This window comes from Sturnira hondurensis, unplaced genomic scaffold (genome assembly GCF_014824575.4).
Source record: "Sturnira hondurensis isolate 20B ecotype Veracruz unplaced genomic scaffold, ASM1482457v3 Scaffold0022566, whole genome shotgun sequence".
NCBI lineage: Eukaryota > Metazoa > Chordata > Mammalia > Chiroptera > Phyllostomidae > Sturnira > Sturnira hondurensis.
Window position 1 is genome coordinate 19842616 of NW_028095197.1, and position 13824 is coordinate 19856439.

Genomic DNA, 13824 nt, shown 5'->3' on the forward strand with positions numbered 1-13824 from the left:
GTGGCAGCTTAAGACAAGTTTTTTTTTAAGAAAAGTATTTTATCTCTGTTCTCAAACTTTAAAGGAATCAGATAGCTTGTATGTCTGGACTACATGAGTCCAACTGGAATGGATTGGGAGGACAGGGAAATAGTTTTCTGTGATTCTAATGTCCACTGTTCTGTAATTTTAACAGTGCTTAACGTAATCTGGGTTATTATATGAGGAGGGTTTAGATGTCATGCTTTTAGGTTCATGATTTGAATCTAATGAACCAGAGTTAGAGACATGGACAAAGATAAACAGACCTGCAGAGGGTAGAGAAAGCAGACATTTGTGGCGCATTTTGGTTTCATTTCCATCTGGGTCAAGAAAGTCAGGGTTTGGGGAGCAGCTTCCTAGAGGCCTGAGGCAGGTGTGCCTGTTCCCTGGAACGTCCTGCAGTTAAGTTGCTTTACAAAATGCTTTCCAGTGCGACTGTCAGACAGCTGAGATCACCCAAGGAGACCTTTGACTTCTGCTTTTCCTGACACAGTCGTGGTGTTATAATAAAACATACAATTGAAAATGTATCTTGATTTGAAAGTGTGCTTTTCAGTTTTTTCTTTCATTTTAAAATACTAGCTTTCTTTAGGTATCATTCACATAACCATAAAATTCACTCTTACCAAGTATACCGTTCAGTGGTTTTGGGTATATTCATAGGCATGTGCAACCATCACCCCTATCTAGTTTCAAAAAAATTTCATTACCCCAGAAAGAAACCCCATACCTGGTAGCAGACGGGTTTTCCTTCCTCCCGGCCCCTGTTAAGCACTAACCTACTTTCTCTACGGATTTGCCTCTTCTGCACATTACCTACAAATGGAGCCGTATTGTGGCCTCTTGTGATGGCCTTCTTGCACTTCCGTAGTTTTTTTAGCGATTGAGCTATGTTGTAGCACCGATCAGCACTTCTTTCCTTTTTATTGCCAAAATAGTATTTCATTTTGGCCATGTATGGATGATACCATGGGTTTTTTCTTTCATCAGTGGATAGACGTTTACGTTGTTCCAGCTTTGGGGTGTGGTGAGTAATGCTGTTAATGACTTTGTGTACGAGTGTTTGTCTGTGTGGGCATGTGTCTCTGTTTCTCCTGGGCAACTACCTAGAAGCAGAAATGCCGGGCTCCGTGGTAGCTCCGTGTTTCACTCTCTGAGGAGCGGCCTTTGAACTGTTTCCTACGTGGCTCCACCATTTGTTGGTCCCAACAGCTGTGCAAAAGGTCTGTTTCTCCACATGCTCACCAGCACTCGTTGTTTTCTGTTTTTAAAACACCACTCACTGTGTTTGTCGCGTTAAGCAGTATCTCACTGTGATTTTGTTCTGCATTGCCCTGATGACGAATGATGTGGAACTTTGTTTCTTGTGGTTATTGACTGTTTGCATGTCTTCTTTTGAGAAATTCAAATTCTTTGCCCATTTTTAATCAGATTGTCATTCAAAATGTAAGTCCCTTACCAGATACAGGATTTGTAAATATTTTCTCCCATTCATGAGTTGTCCCTTCCTCCCTACTTTCTCCTTCCCTCTTTCTCTACCCCCTTTCTTTTTTGTAAAGTTTTACTTCAGTCATTTAATAACAGTATGATCTTTGGCTAATCTGCACATCATTAGACACAATATTATCTTTATTAGGTTGAGAAAGTTTTAGTACTAGGAAATCCGACTATTGATACATACAGGATGTGAGTAATACCTTTTCACCCAAATTGCTGTGAATCTGGTTTATTTGTTTCTCTCCCCCAACCACTTCCTTCAAAAAAATAGATAGGAGACAACTTGACAGAGTTTCCTGCATTCTCACTTAATTTATATTTGAGGGTACAGTTACATTTTGCAAAGTGAGTCAGCGTAATAAAACAGTGTAGCAAGACTGTTACTTGGGTTGCACCTTTTCCACTAACTCCCCTTGCAAAGGAAGGTGCACAGTTGACTTGCATCTGCCCAGAGGACAGTAAGTGAGACATTCAGGTTCTTTGTTAAACCAAATACAGGTATCTTACTGTGTAATTATTTTGGAAAAGAAATTCAGCCTATGGGAAAAATATTTTAATCTACTTAGTGTTGCATAGATGACATTTTCTTAGTTTTTTTTCCTTTTCTCAATGAAATTGCACTTTTAAGGCACCTATAAAAAGCAAACATGGCCAAGGATAGCACATAACATATACACTTGTTAAACTGTGACTTGGCTTTACTATTATGGGAAGGATTAGTTTAGCTTGGAATTGAACCTTCAAGAAAAAACAATATGAAGAACTGATGGTGGGAATTTCCTAAGGAATGATTTGGATATTTTGATCCATTGTTCTGTGGGAGAATATTATGTTGCTCAGATACTATTAACTTTAGGGAAACGCTATTTGGATTGAGAACATCAGTGGAACAGATAAAACTCTGACGCTTTTCTAGTGGGAAACATAGAAAGTTAACTTACAATTTACCTTGTTCCATAGAGCCCAAACTAGGCTTTGTGCAATAAAAGTTTTATTGATTTGTTTTGCGTATTTATTTATAGTAAATAGTTGTGCTAGAAAAGTTTTATTTATTTATAGTCTTTATTCTAAACATAGATTTTTTAAAATGTAGAACCCAGCACATCCAAATATATGTGAATGACTATGTACAGATGGACCTTACACAATTATTATGTGAAGCATTACTTGGGACTAAGCAAAGAAGAGAGATTCGGAAAGAACTAGGGCTGAGCAGGACTAGAATCGTGTAAAGTGGGTGTTGTATAGGTTGGAGGTTTTAACAGATTATTTTAGAAATACTGCATATGTTTGAATAGTACATTTATTTATTGCTTTGCTGGGCAATATTTTATTATTTTTTTCCTTTTTTATTGAATCTTGGGGGTGACATTGGTTAGTATAATTATATACGCTTCAGGTATACCATTCTATAATATATCCTCTGTATATTGTATTGTGTGTTCACCACGCCAAGTGACAATGTTTTATTTTCAATTAGTTTATTTTTATTATATTTTTTCATTACCATTTATTTCCCTTGTACCTTCCTGTGCCCTGCAGTCACCAGACTCTGTCCGCGTCCATGAGTCCTTTCTTTGTTTTTGCTTGATCCCTCCGCCGTCCAATTGCCTCACTGCCCAGAGCTGTCAGCCTGCTCTCTACCAGTGAGTCTGTCTCTATTTTGCTTGTTAGTTCACATTGTTCACTAGATTCCACATGAATGAAATCATATGGATTTCTCGGACTGGCTTATTTCACTTATCATAATGTTCCCCGGGTCCATCCATGCTGTTGCAAAGGATAAAATATTCTTATTTTTTATGACTGAGTGGTATTCCATTGTCTAAATGTCCCATAGTTATTTTATCCACTCATTTACTGATGGACACTTGGACTGCTGCCATATCTTGGTAATTGTGAATAATGCTGCAATGGATATAGGGGTGTGTATTTTCTTTCAAATTAGTGTTTTGGGGTTCCTTCAGATAAATTCCCAGAAGTGGGGACAGTAAGTTATAAGGCAGTTCCATTTTTAATTTTTTGAGGTCTCTCCGTACTGCTTCCCGCAGTGGCCGCACCAGTCTGCATTCCCACCAACACTGCAAAGGGATTCCTCCCCTTTCTCCACCTCTTCACCAGCACTTGTTGTTTGGTGATTTAGTGATGATGGCCATTCTGAGTGGTGTGCGATGATATCTCATTGTGGTTTTCATTTGCATTTTTCTGATGATTAGTTACATTGAGCATCTTTTCATATGTCTATTTGCCATCGGTATGTCCTCCTTGAAGTATTTACTCAAGTCCTTTGTCTATTTATTTATTTAAATTTTTATTTATTTATCTTTAGAGGGGAGGGGAAGGAGAGAAGGAGAGAAATATCAATGTATGGTTGCCCCCCGTGAGTCCCCTGCTGGGAACTGGCCTGCAACCCAGGCATGTGCCCTGACTGGGAATCGAACCGCGATCATGTGGTTCACAGGCCTGCGCTCAATCCACTGAGCTACACCAGCCAGGGCTGCCTATTTTTTAATTAGATTTTTTTTTTTTTTTGGTGTTGAGTTGTATAAGATCTTTATACATTTTGGACATTAACTCCTTATGAGGTGTATTGGCGAACATACTCTCCCATTCCATAGGTTGTCTTTTTATTTTGTTGATTGTTTCCTTTGCTCTGCAAAACTTTTTAGTTGGATGTAGTCCCATTTGTTTATTTTATTTTTTGTTTTCCTTGCCTGAGGTATGTATCAGAAAAAATATTGCTACGGATAATTTCTGAGATTTTACTGCATGTATTTTCTTCTAGGATTTTTATGGTTTGGGGTCTAACATTTAGGTCTTTAATCCATTTTGAGAGAAATGTCCAAGTTTCTGAGGTACCACCCCAAAGGGGACTGAGGCATCACTGTCCTGTGTACAGTGTTTCTTGCATCTTGCAGCTTTAATAAATGTCTCCATTTTTCATATTACATGGCTGGATACCTTCTGGACAGACCTCACGTGTTTCTAGGAACTTATCCATTTTATCCAGGTTGTCGAATTTGTTGGCATATAGTTGTTCATAATATTTCCTTGCAGTCTTTTATATTTCTTTGGTGTTAGTTGTTACTTCTCCTCCTTCATTTCTGATTTTATTTGAGTTCTCCTTTTTTTTTGTCTTGATGAGTCTGGTTAAAGGTTTGTCAATCCTGTTTATCTTTTCGGAGAACCAGCTCTTGGATTCATTGATCTTTTGCATTTTTTTTAGACTCTATTTTGTTTATTTCTGCTCTGATCTTTATTATTTTCTTCTATTCACTTTGGGCTTTGTTGTTTGAATAATATTTTTAAATAATTTGACAGATGAGTATTGAGTCAGCCAAAACAAAGAGAAATTGTTCCATTTTGTTTCGTTTTAAAGATGCCATGTAAATTCTATTCCCCTAATGGAAAAAGACATCCTTATTTCTGTTCAGAACTAAACTCACAAAGTTACAAGATTTTAATCAAGCTGTGGGTAAACGTGTTAATTTTCACATCAGTTCTATCATACTGCTCAACCCAAATCTTAGCAAATTTTGATGAGTAAAGACACACATTATTAGAAGAATATTGACTATTTCCCAGTAGCTTAGATTCTATTAATTTTTGAAGTTTTTAATTTGGACATTTGTCGTAAATTTAAATCTCTATTGCATCGGAAGTTGAGAAGCAGTTGTCCGGGGAATGCAGCATCCACATTCCGGGCACGTTGTTGTTTCATCTGGGTACCTACTAACTCGGATGCTTCCTGTGCGAGAGAACTCCCTTCTTTGTGCATCTGCACGCCCCATTGGAAGGGCCAGAAACCGGCCTTCCAGGTTGGTACTTCAGTGAGGGCAGTCCCGTGAGTCACATGCACTCACGTCGGACTGTTCACAAGGACTTGGAGGAATCTGTTTCGGCAAATGCAGCCAGTTTTTCGGCAGCAGGAGCAGCCTCCCAGCAGTAGTTCCAATGGCAGAGGCCCACTCTAGAGTGTTGGTTTCTGGGGTGTCCCCACCACAGCTAACCTGTGGTGGGGTCAGGGGATTATTTGTAGACACCTCCAAGCCTGATTTAGTGATGTTCCGAGAAGTTTTATGGCCTTTATTCAATTCTTTTTCTGCCTGAGCTAGCTTAGACTGGGCTTTCATTTTTTTTAAGAACAATCTGGAGGAACATAGCATCCCATTCTAGGAAAGGTATTAACCTCTCCTAAGTGTTGCAGGAAAGTAAAATAATTTTCTTGTTGCCACTAGGTGCGTATTTTCAGCTACAATAAATGGCATCTCCTTGGTGAGTAACCACTGGTATGTTGATGCTTCTTATTGTGTGCTTTTTTGCTGTACAAACTGTGCAAGCATCCCATGGGATGGTGGAGACAGCTGCTTCTCACACTAAACCTCCCCCCCCTTTCCCAGTGGGAGTTTCTACTGAAATGTGTCCTTTGTGGGGCATTTCCTTAGGACACCTTCTCTGAGCCTAGAATGGGAGAAAGAGGTACTTAGTGCCCTTGCTTCCCTCCCAGGGCTGTAAGGGCATTCTGGGAAATAAGAGGAATCCCAGTTGGAACTTCTCACCACCATGTTGCATGTATAGTGAAAGTTAATTTTGAATGATGAGTTTTCCCTTAGGTGTACCCTTTTTTATGTCAATTCACATGATACTACTGTTTCCTGAAATGGTCTCTTTTATTTCTTTACCATTTCCTAGATGGGTCCCTTGGGGAAGGACATTTTACTGCTAAGAGGAATTAAACAGCAAAATCACCAGGAGGTAGCTCACAAGTGAGGAAGACATTAGGAACCGGGACATTGACATTTTGTATTGCCTCGTGTGTCATTTCTTTTCTTCCTTCTTTTTCTCTGCCTTCCATTATTTCTCTTTCTCCTTGCCTAATTTCCTTCAGTTGACCTCAGTAGTGGTAGTAATGTGGAAAGTTTGGTAGGGTCCGGTGAAGGGGAATGAGCTTTATTTCATTGGGCCTCTTAGATGAAAGTTATTGGACTAGATGCTTAATTGATTTATTTGCACTTGTGTTAATGCTGAGGGGGGCTTTAGTGGAACTACGCGGCACCCTTGTCTCCAGTCCCAGTGTCTTGCGCATGGTACGCATGTGGCCATCGTGTTGGTAAATAACTGACAGCAAGAACACATCCTAGGGAAAAATTATATACTTGGTCCCAGGAGTCTCCAGGACTTAACTGCTTGATGTTAGCAACCTCATCTAAAAGCAAGAACCTGGTTTCATTCCTCCACTCACCTAATGGACAGTGAAGAAGTCAGTCCTTCTACCCAATAAGATAAGGTACTGCATGTCCATGGGGAGGGAGAGCACGTGAAAACCCTGGTGAAGTCAGGGATCTCTGATGCATTACTGAACTCTGTGAACCCTTTCGGAGCCGTACTATCAGCACCCTAGCCATAGCCCTTTGGAGGCTACCTTCCCCCCTCTGCCGAGGATCACAAGGTCTTGTTATTTCTCGCCCTGAAGGTCTCCAGCTCTTGACTGTCCTCTATGAGTGTCACAAGATCCCCCCCCCCCAAATGTCGCAGTGCCCTTCCCCACCTACGGAGCAAAGTGCAGTTCTCCCAAGTGATGGTGGGGTTTGTGTTAGGTTTTGCTGTGTGCAGGGGAAAGCCTGTAATCATGATGCGTTGAAGGAGCCGGACATGGTCATCTCCAGCGCCTGGCTGCTGAGCACTCCCTTCCTTCCTACCTGCAATGCAGTTCTTAGAAAATACTTTAAAATTCATAGTTTTTAGCCTTGTTTTCTACACTGGGGGAGAGGTATGGGAAGGGGATATGTAGTTAGGTACGGTCATTCTTTTGAAAAAGAATTGACTATATTGTCATGTATTAATATTTTCAAGGTATGTATGTTTTTATAAAGATAGTTTACCAATAGTGCAAGCCCATTATAACTTATAGAACATACAGTATACAACAGATACACTTTATTATAAAGCTATAGTGATTAAAGTGGAATAGGCTGACACAAACAAAGATTGAACAGTGGAACAGTGCAGACACCCACACATGTACAGGAGCTGTGTGTGAAAGAGCTGTCGTGACACATCGGCGCGAGGAGAACAGACCAGCCAGTGAATGGCATTGGGCATTGGTCGCCGGTGGAGCCAAATACAGTTAGATCTTTCCTTCACATCAGACAGGAGATAAATCTCATTGAAAGATCTGACAGTAGAAAAATAAAACTTAAAACCGATGGAAATCTTACAAAATGGCTTTAGGGTCAGGATGAGTTTTTTAAACACGACACACAAAAGCATGAACCATAAAGGAAAAAGCCGAAAATGCTGATGGCCTCAAAATAAAAATCTTAGCTGGGACAGGGGCTGTCACAGGTTATGTCAGTGTGCATAACCAGAATATTCATTTACAGACTATATAAAGAACTGCCACAAATCAGCAGGAAAAAGGCCAAATAATGCACTAGTGAAATAAGCAAAGGTCATGAAGCACTTCTAACAAGAAGAAACCTATGTAATTAATATGTGATAAATGCCCACCCCCACTTGTAATCAGGAGAATGCAAATTAAAACAACAATGAGGTATCAGCAGAAAGGCAACAGTCATTAATTTTAACTGCCATACGTGGTGTTGAAAGTGTGGGAAAGTAAGGACATGCTGGTGGGAGTATAAATTAGCATGGCCGCTTTGGAGAGCAGTTTCCAGTATCGGATAAAGTTAAAGATGTGCATATCATATCACTAGGATCTGCCCTAGAAAAAAATTTCATAAATATATGTGAATATATTTATCAATCTGTATGTTCCTCAAAAGGACAAATGTATTAGGGTGTACATTGCAACTTTGTGATAATAAGGAAAAAAACAATTACCCACCCCAGTGTCTTTCAGTAGCTAATGTGATACAGTTTTCAGTGGAATACGTGCATCAGCCAGGTCTGCATTTATTAACGTAGATGAATCTTGAAAACAAAGTTACAGGATAATTTAGATATGAATATAAAAAGAATTGAAATTTAGGACACCATACCTTTTTAAGAAATGCAAACATTACTGTGTATTGGTATATGTCTCACACACACACACAACACAGAGAATTAATTACGGAAACACGAAGTGAAGACACCGCAGACACGTGATAGTGGTTACCTTTGAGGGGGGGGGTGTGGGGGCGGGTACATGGGAAACTTGAACTCTATCTAACATTTTCTTTTAAAAACATGTAAAAATATTAAAATTAGAAGGCTATCTTATGTGAGAAGAAATCTGAGTATTACATTTTAAAGAGAATTAAACTGGAATAGATAGAATAACTGATGGGTTAAATGTATATTGACTAATATTGTGAAATATGTAAGAAATATGCAACTGGATTACTTATCCTGGCATACATAGTCCTTGATAGTTTGGATGTGACAGAGACTCTGCAAGTAACTAGTAAAACTATTTTGTTTATAATAAAAAACAAAAATATAACAAAATATTAATATTAGTGTTAAATCTGAGTGACAGATTTAAATCTGAAGGAACATGAGTTCGGGTTGTACAAGAGGCAGATGTAAGCACAGGGCTTCATTTTGAAAATCCAGACACACCGTGGCCCGGATTCAGATCCCAGCTCTGCTGCGTGTTTTCCGGGAGACTTTGGCGGTTCCTTAACCTCCCTGTGGTTTAGCCTTCTCGCCCGTAAAATGGAGAAAACAGTGCATCTATTTTATAGGTTGACACGGAATTGAATTAATTTATAAAGAGCCCTCTGATCTATGGTAAGCATCCTTTAATATTCTGTATGCTTTTTGTATATTTTTAAATGCGAATACTTTCAAAATGTAGGTTGTGAAGCATAAAGAAAATTGCAGAATGATGGGGGCATTATGGCATTGTTATATTATTTCTGGATATAGAGGTATTTTTTGTAAGAAAGTAAAACTTCACTAACGTTTTCTAGTATACTTGTTAATGACAAAGAATTTGAGAATTAGTCATAAATTCCAATGCTGTAGCTTCCTTCCTTGTGGCTATGATGAGATGCTGTCTTGGGGAATTTTATTAAGTTCTTTTGCTGGAATAAATTTTAAAAAACCACAAAAACAAAATGTCCTCTAATAATCTGTCAAGCACTTTAATTTCCAGGATCAATACTGCCTGAATTCCATGAAGAAAGAGGTTGCTTCCTTTATTTTACTGGAAGGAAATGAGGCACAAAATAACTAGTTGAGTTGCTTGGAGTTACAATGGGCAGAAACTTGGGCTCCCCCTTGTTAACCGAGCGGGATGGGGTGAGGCGCTGCTCTGCACCGCGATCCCTACCTCTGCTTGTCTTGGAGTAGGAATAGCCTCAACTGCCGGTTGCTTCCCTTTCCCTTTCATTTTCAGGTCATGCCCATCACTTTTCCAAAGCTTAGGCTGCTAAAGTATCTCCCAGAGAGATCATTTGTTTTTTTCTAAGAATGGTTTTTAAAAGGACCCAGAGTTGAATACAAGGATTCATTGTACCGGGAGTGGGGAGACATGTCTCGGTCTCTTTTTCTGCTGGGCATCTGGACACATCACTTGCCCTTCAACTTATTAAACATTTTTTTCAGGATTGACCACTTGACAGGGCTAGTGAAAACACAAAGGTGAATGTCGAATTTCCCACTCCTGGAATATCATTCTTTAGAGAAGGAGGCTGGCAAACCAACAACTCCACTTGCAAGTATATATATAGAAACGGGTATATAAAATACAGTGACACACAGGTGAGGAGCAGTTGACTCAGCCTTATGGGACACAGGGAATGGCATTTGAGGTGGGCGGAACAAGATGAGCAAAAGCCTTAGGGCATGGACACAGGCAGACGACTTAGGGAGGCAAGGATTTCAAAGGAGTCAGGAGAGGGGCTGCTGGCAAGGCGGGCTGGAGCCTTTTGGGAAAGGATGCGCAAGGGAGGTGACAGGTGCCCTGCGAGGGGAGCAGAGGGACACAGTTCATTATCTTAGACGATCACACCGGTTGCAGTGGGAAAGTAGAGAGTGAGACACAAGAGCCGTTGTACAGGGTATTACAGTCACCCAGGTGGGAGGTGGCAGTATAAGTACTCAATGGGGCGACCATAAAGGTCCCGGAGAGGAGGAGACAGGTTGAGGTTTTCAGGAGTTAGAAGGTGCCTTGATGACCTCTGAGTGTTTGGCCTCTTGGGACCTCTCTTGTCTCCTGATATTTTCTGTCAAAAGGCACAGCACAGTTTCAGGCAACACCCAAAGGTCTTCAGAACACAGAGATCTACAAGGAAGTCACAACTCTGTGTAGGATGAAACAGTGTTAAGAGTGCTGACACACGCTGTGACCATTCATTCAGCCATCCACTCGTTCGACAAACATCTGTTGGAAGACTACAAGTTGGCTCTCTGAGTACAGCAGCAGGCAGGGCAGAAGCGTGGTTCCTGTCCTCATACCGCCCACAATCGAACCAGATGGACAGCCTAACACTTCTTCTCTCAAAGCATCTCCAATTAAAGGAAAAAAAAAAAAACGGAACCAAGATGCTGTTCAGCTGTGAGTGACTTTGTAAGACTAAATTGATTGCCTTTAGATAATACAGTTCCAAGATGATGTATGACTAAAAGTGGTTAAATGAATCATTAAGCCAGTATGATAAATGAAAGTCAGGTCTGTCTTCGCTGGGGATTAAATGTGCAGAGGCTGCAGGCAACCCATTCCACATCATAATTTATTTGAAACAACTTTCTACTCAGCTAAAAATAACACAAGCCTAGTTATATTACAGTTATAATATTGCTTGTTTTTGCAAACAACTAATGACCTATCTTTAAGAATTAAAAATATACTAGAAAGAAGGAAGGAGCTCCTACCCTTTGCAACAGCATGGTTGGAACTGGAAAGCATTATGCCAAGTGAAATAAGCCAGGTGGTAAAAGACAAATACCATATTGTATCAGCTTTAACAGGAACCTAAACAACAGAACAAACAAGCAAAGAAAATGTAACCAAAGACACTGAAATAGAGAACAGGCTGGCAGGGACCAGAGGGGAGAGGGGAGGGAATTTCAGGGGGATAAAGGGAAGGATTTACAGGAACTAGTATAAAGGACACATGGACAACAACTAAGGGGGGTGGAAATGGAAGAGAGGTGGGGAGCACTGGGTGGGGGGGGGTGGGCTGGGATGGGGGTAAAAGACAGAAAATTGTACTTGAACAACAATTAAATTTAAAAAGAATTAAAAATATAATTGTTCATTTTCTGAATGGCTTTTCCTCCAGTGCTTGCACATCCTATCTTAATATCATTTGTTTTATATTTCACAAGAAAGTCTTCCCAATTAACTGTTTATTTCTTTAAAATAAAGGCATTTTTCTTTTATACCAATGAAGTAAAAACTATTATTTATATATTAAATATATATTATTTATATATATAGAAATTCACCTAACTACAATTGAGACTTCCAAATATAAAAAATGTACCTAAACACAGCAGGCTAACTATTAGCTATAAACCGCAGAAGGTAATTTTCTTTCAATAAATATAGATTGACTGAGACTACTAGGAAGCCAGGAAACAGGTCAGAACTGAAGAGGCATTGACATTGATTTTCTAGCCTGGGGATTCACTCCTTGTGGTATGAAAAGATGAAGTAGTATGCAGTCAGAGTAGACAAGTTGGTGTCAAAGCATTAGTTTCAGCCTCAGTGTTTCGTCATCCCTGTGTGTCTTCTCTCCTCACTGACGAGCTGTCCCGCTGTCTCGGGTCCCCGCAGGAGGCATGGCAGAGTGCAGGTGACCCACTGTGTTTTGGGCCCAGCGATAACTTCTCTTTCAGTCTTGATCTCACTTATGTAACTTGTGGCTTGTAGTCCCAAGAGGGTAATTAGACCCAGAAGCAGTATTTATGTAACAGGGCAAAAATGCTAAACTATGCTTCTATGACTACAGGATTAAGCTTTATTTTAGGTGAGAACAGTGATGCCTTAAAACTACAGAATTGCTTTCTGAAACAAAAACAATGATATTTATTGCCTTTTTCATTGTTTTTTTTTTTATTTTTCCATGGTAATACGTGTATGTGGCAATAAAATAATATTGCTTAACAGTAATGGTCTCACCCCAATCTCATCACCACATAATCCCAACTCTTCCAAGGAAACTTCTTTTGAGCCTTTCTGTTCACTTCTTCCACAGTTCCAACCAAATTGTTTATACTTCTGTTCCTGGATTTGTTTTCTCAATTTATCAATTTCAGAAATAGCTATAGAGTCCTTGTACATGATGAAGATTTAACTCATTTTTAGTACCCTTCTAATATTTGATTGTTACGCTATTAAATACCCAAGTAACAAATAGAAAAATTAAAAATGATGGAAGCGGAAATAAATACGCTTTTTTTAACCTCAGGTTTTAGATATTGGTGCTCCTATCTTGCCTTCCACTGGCCTCCCCTCCTTACCATCTTCTTCACAAGGTTGCCCGTATTTTCATGCTCTTTTGTGGCCATAACTGTCTTTTCTGCTTTATCCTTAGATTGACTCTGAATGTTCACAATCAAAAACACCATTTGTATTATTATTTTTAAAAAATATTTTATTTATTTATTTTTAGAGAGAGGGGACAGGAAGGAGAAAGAATAGGAGAGAAACATCAATGTGTGGTTGCCTCTCATGGGTCCCCCACTGGGAACCTGGCCCGCAACCCAGGCATGCGCCCTGGCTGGGAATCGAACCAGTGACCCTTTGCTTCACAGGTCCGTGCTCAATCCACTGAACTACACCATTTAGGGCCCATTTGTATTATTTTTTGACAGTGTAAATATTATTGATAGCTTTTCTTTTCACCCTGATGAATTTCATGTCCTCTGGGGCACTGAAAACAGAATGTTCCTAACAGTGGTGGGGTAAATGGCATGGTCCATGCACTAGAGCGATTTCGGGTACAGAGAGTAAGTCCTCAAAGTGTGTCTGTCCCAGCATCATCATTGTTACTACTGTATTTCACTGCATCCTAAATGCCACTGATGGTAAGATGTACCATTGTTTCATGTTTCACAAAGAAAGAAAAATACCCAGGAATTTTGAGACAACTTTCAGGGCGGTTAAAATGTGAAGAAGTGTACTGTACCATCAACGGAACATGGTACTGTTTCGTTTTTAGTGTTTTGCGTGTTTTCCTAAAATTTTTGGTAGCATTTCTTGACAGAATAGCAGTGTGCCCTTATGTGTATGTGCCTCCCCACCCCCACTAGCATTTTGGGTCTTAAGTCTTTCTGCTTTAATTTGGACTAATTGATTGCAAGTAAGCCTGGGGTAATCCCCCCCCCAATTCTGAGGCTTCCTCTGGA

The 13824-nt window shown here is 39.8% G+C and overlaps 1 protein-coding gene across 4 annotated transcripts in view; it reads left to right on the forward strand.

Annotated features, from left to right (window-relative positions):
* Window positions 1-13824, forward strand: part of KIAA1958 (KIAA1958 ortholog) — a 105217-nt gene that overhangs the window by 49715 nt on the left and 41678 nt on the right. The gene's annotated exons all lie outside the window — the stretch shown is intronic.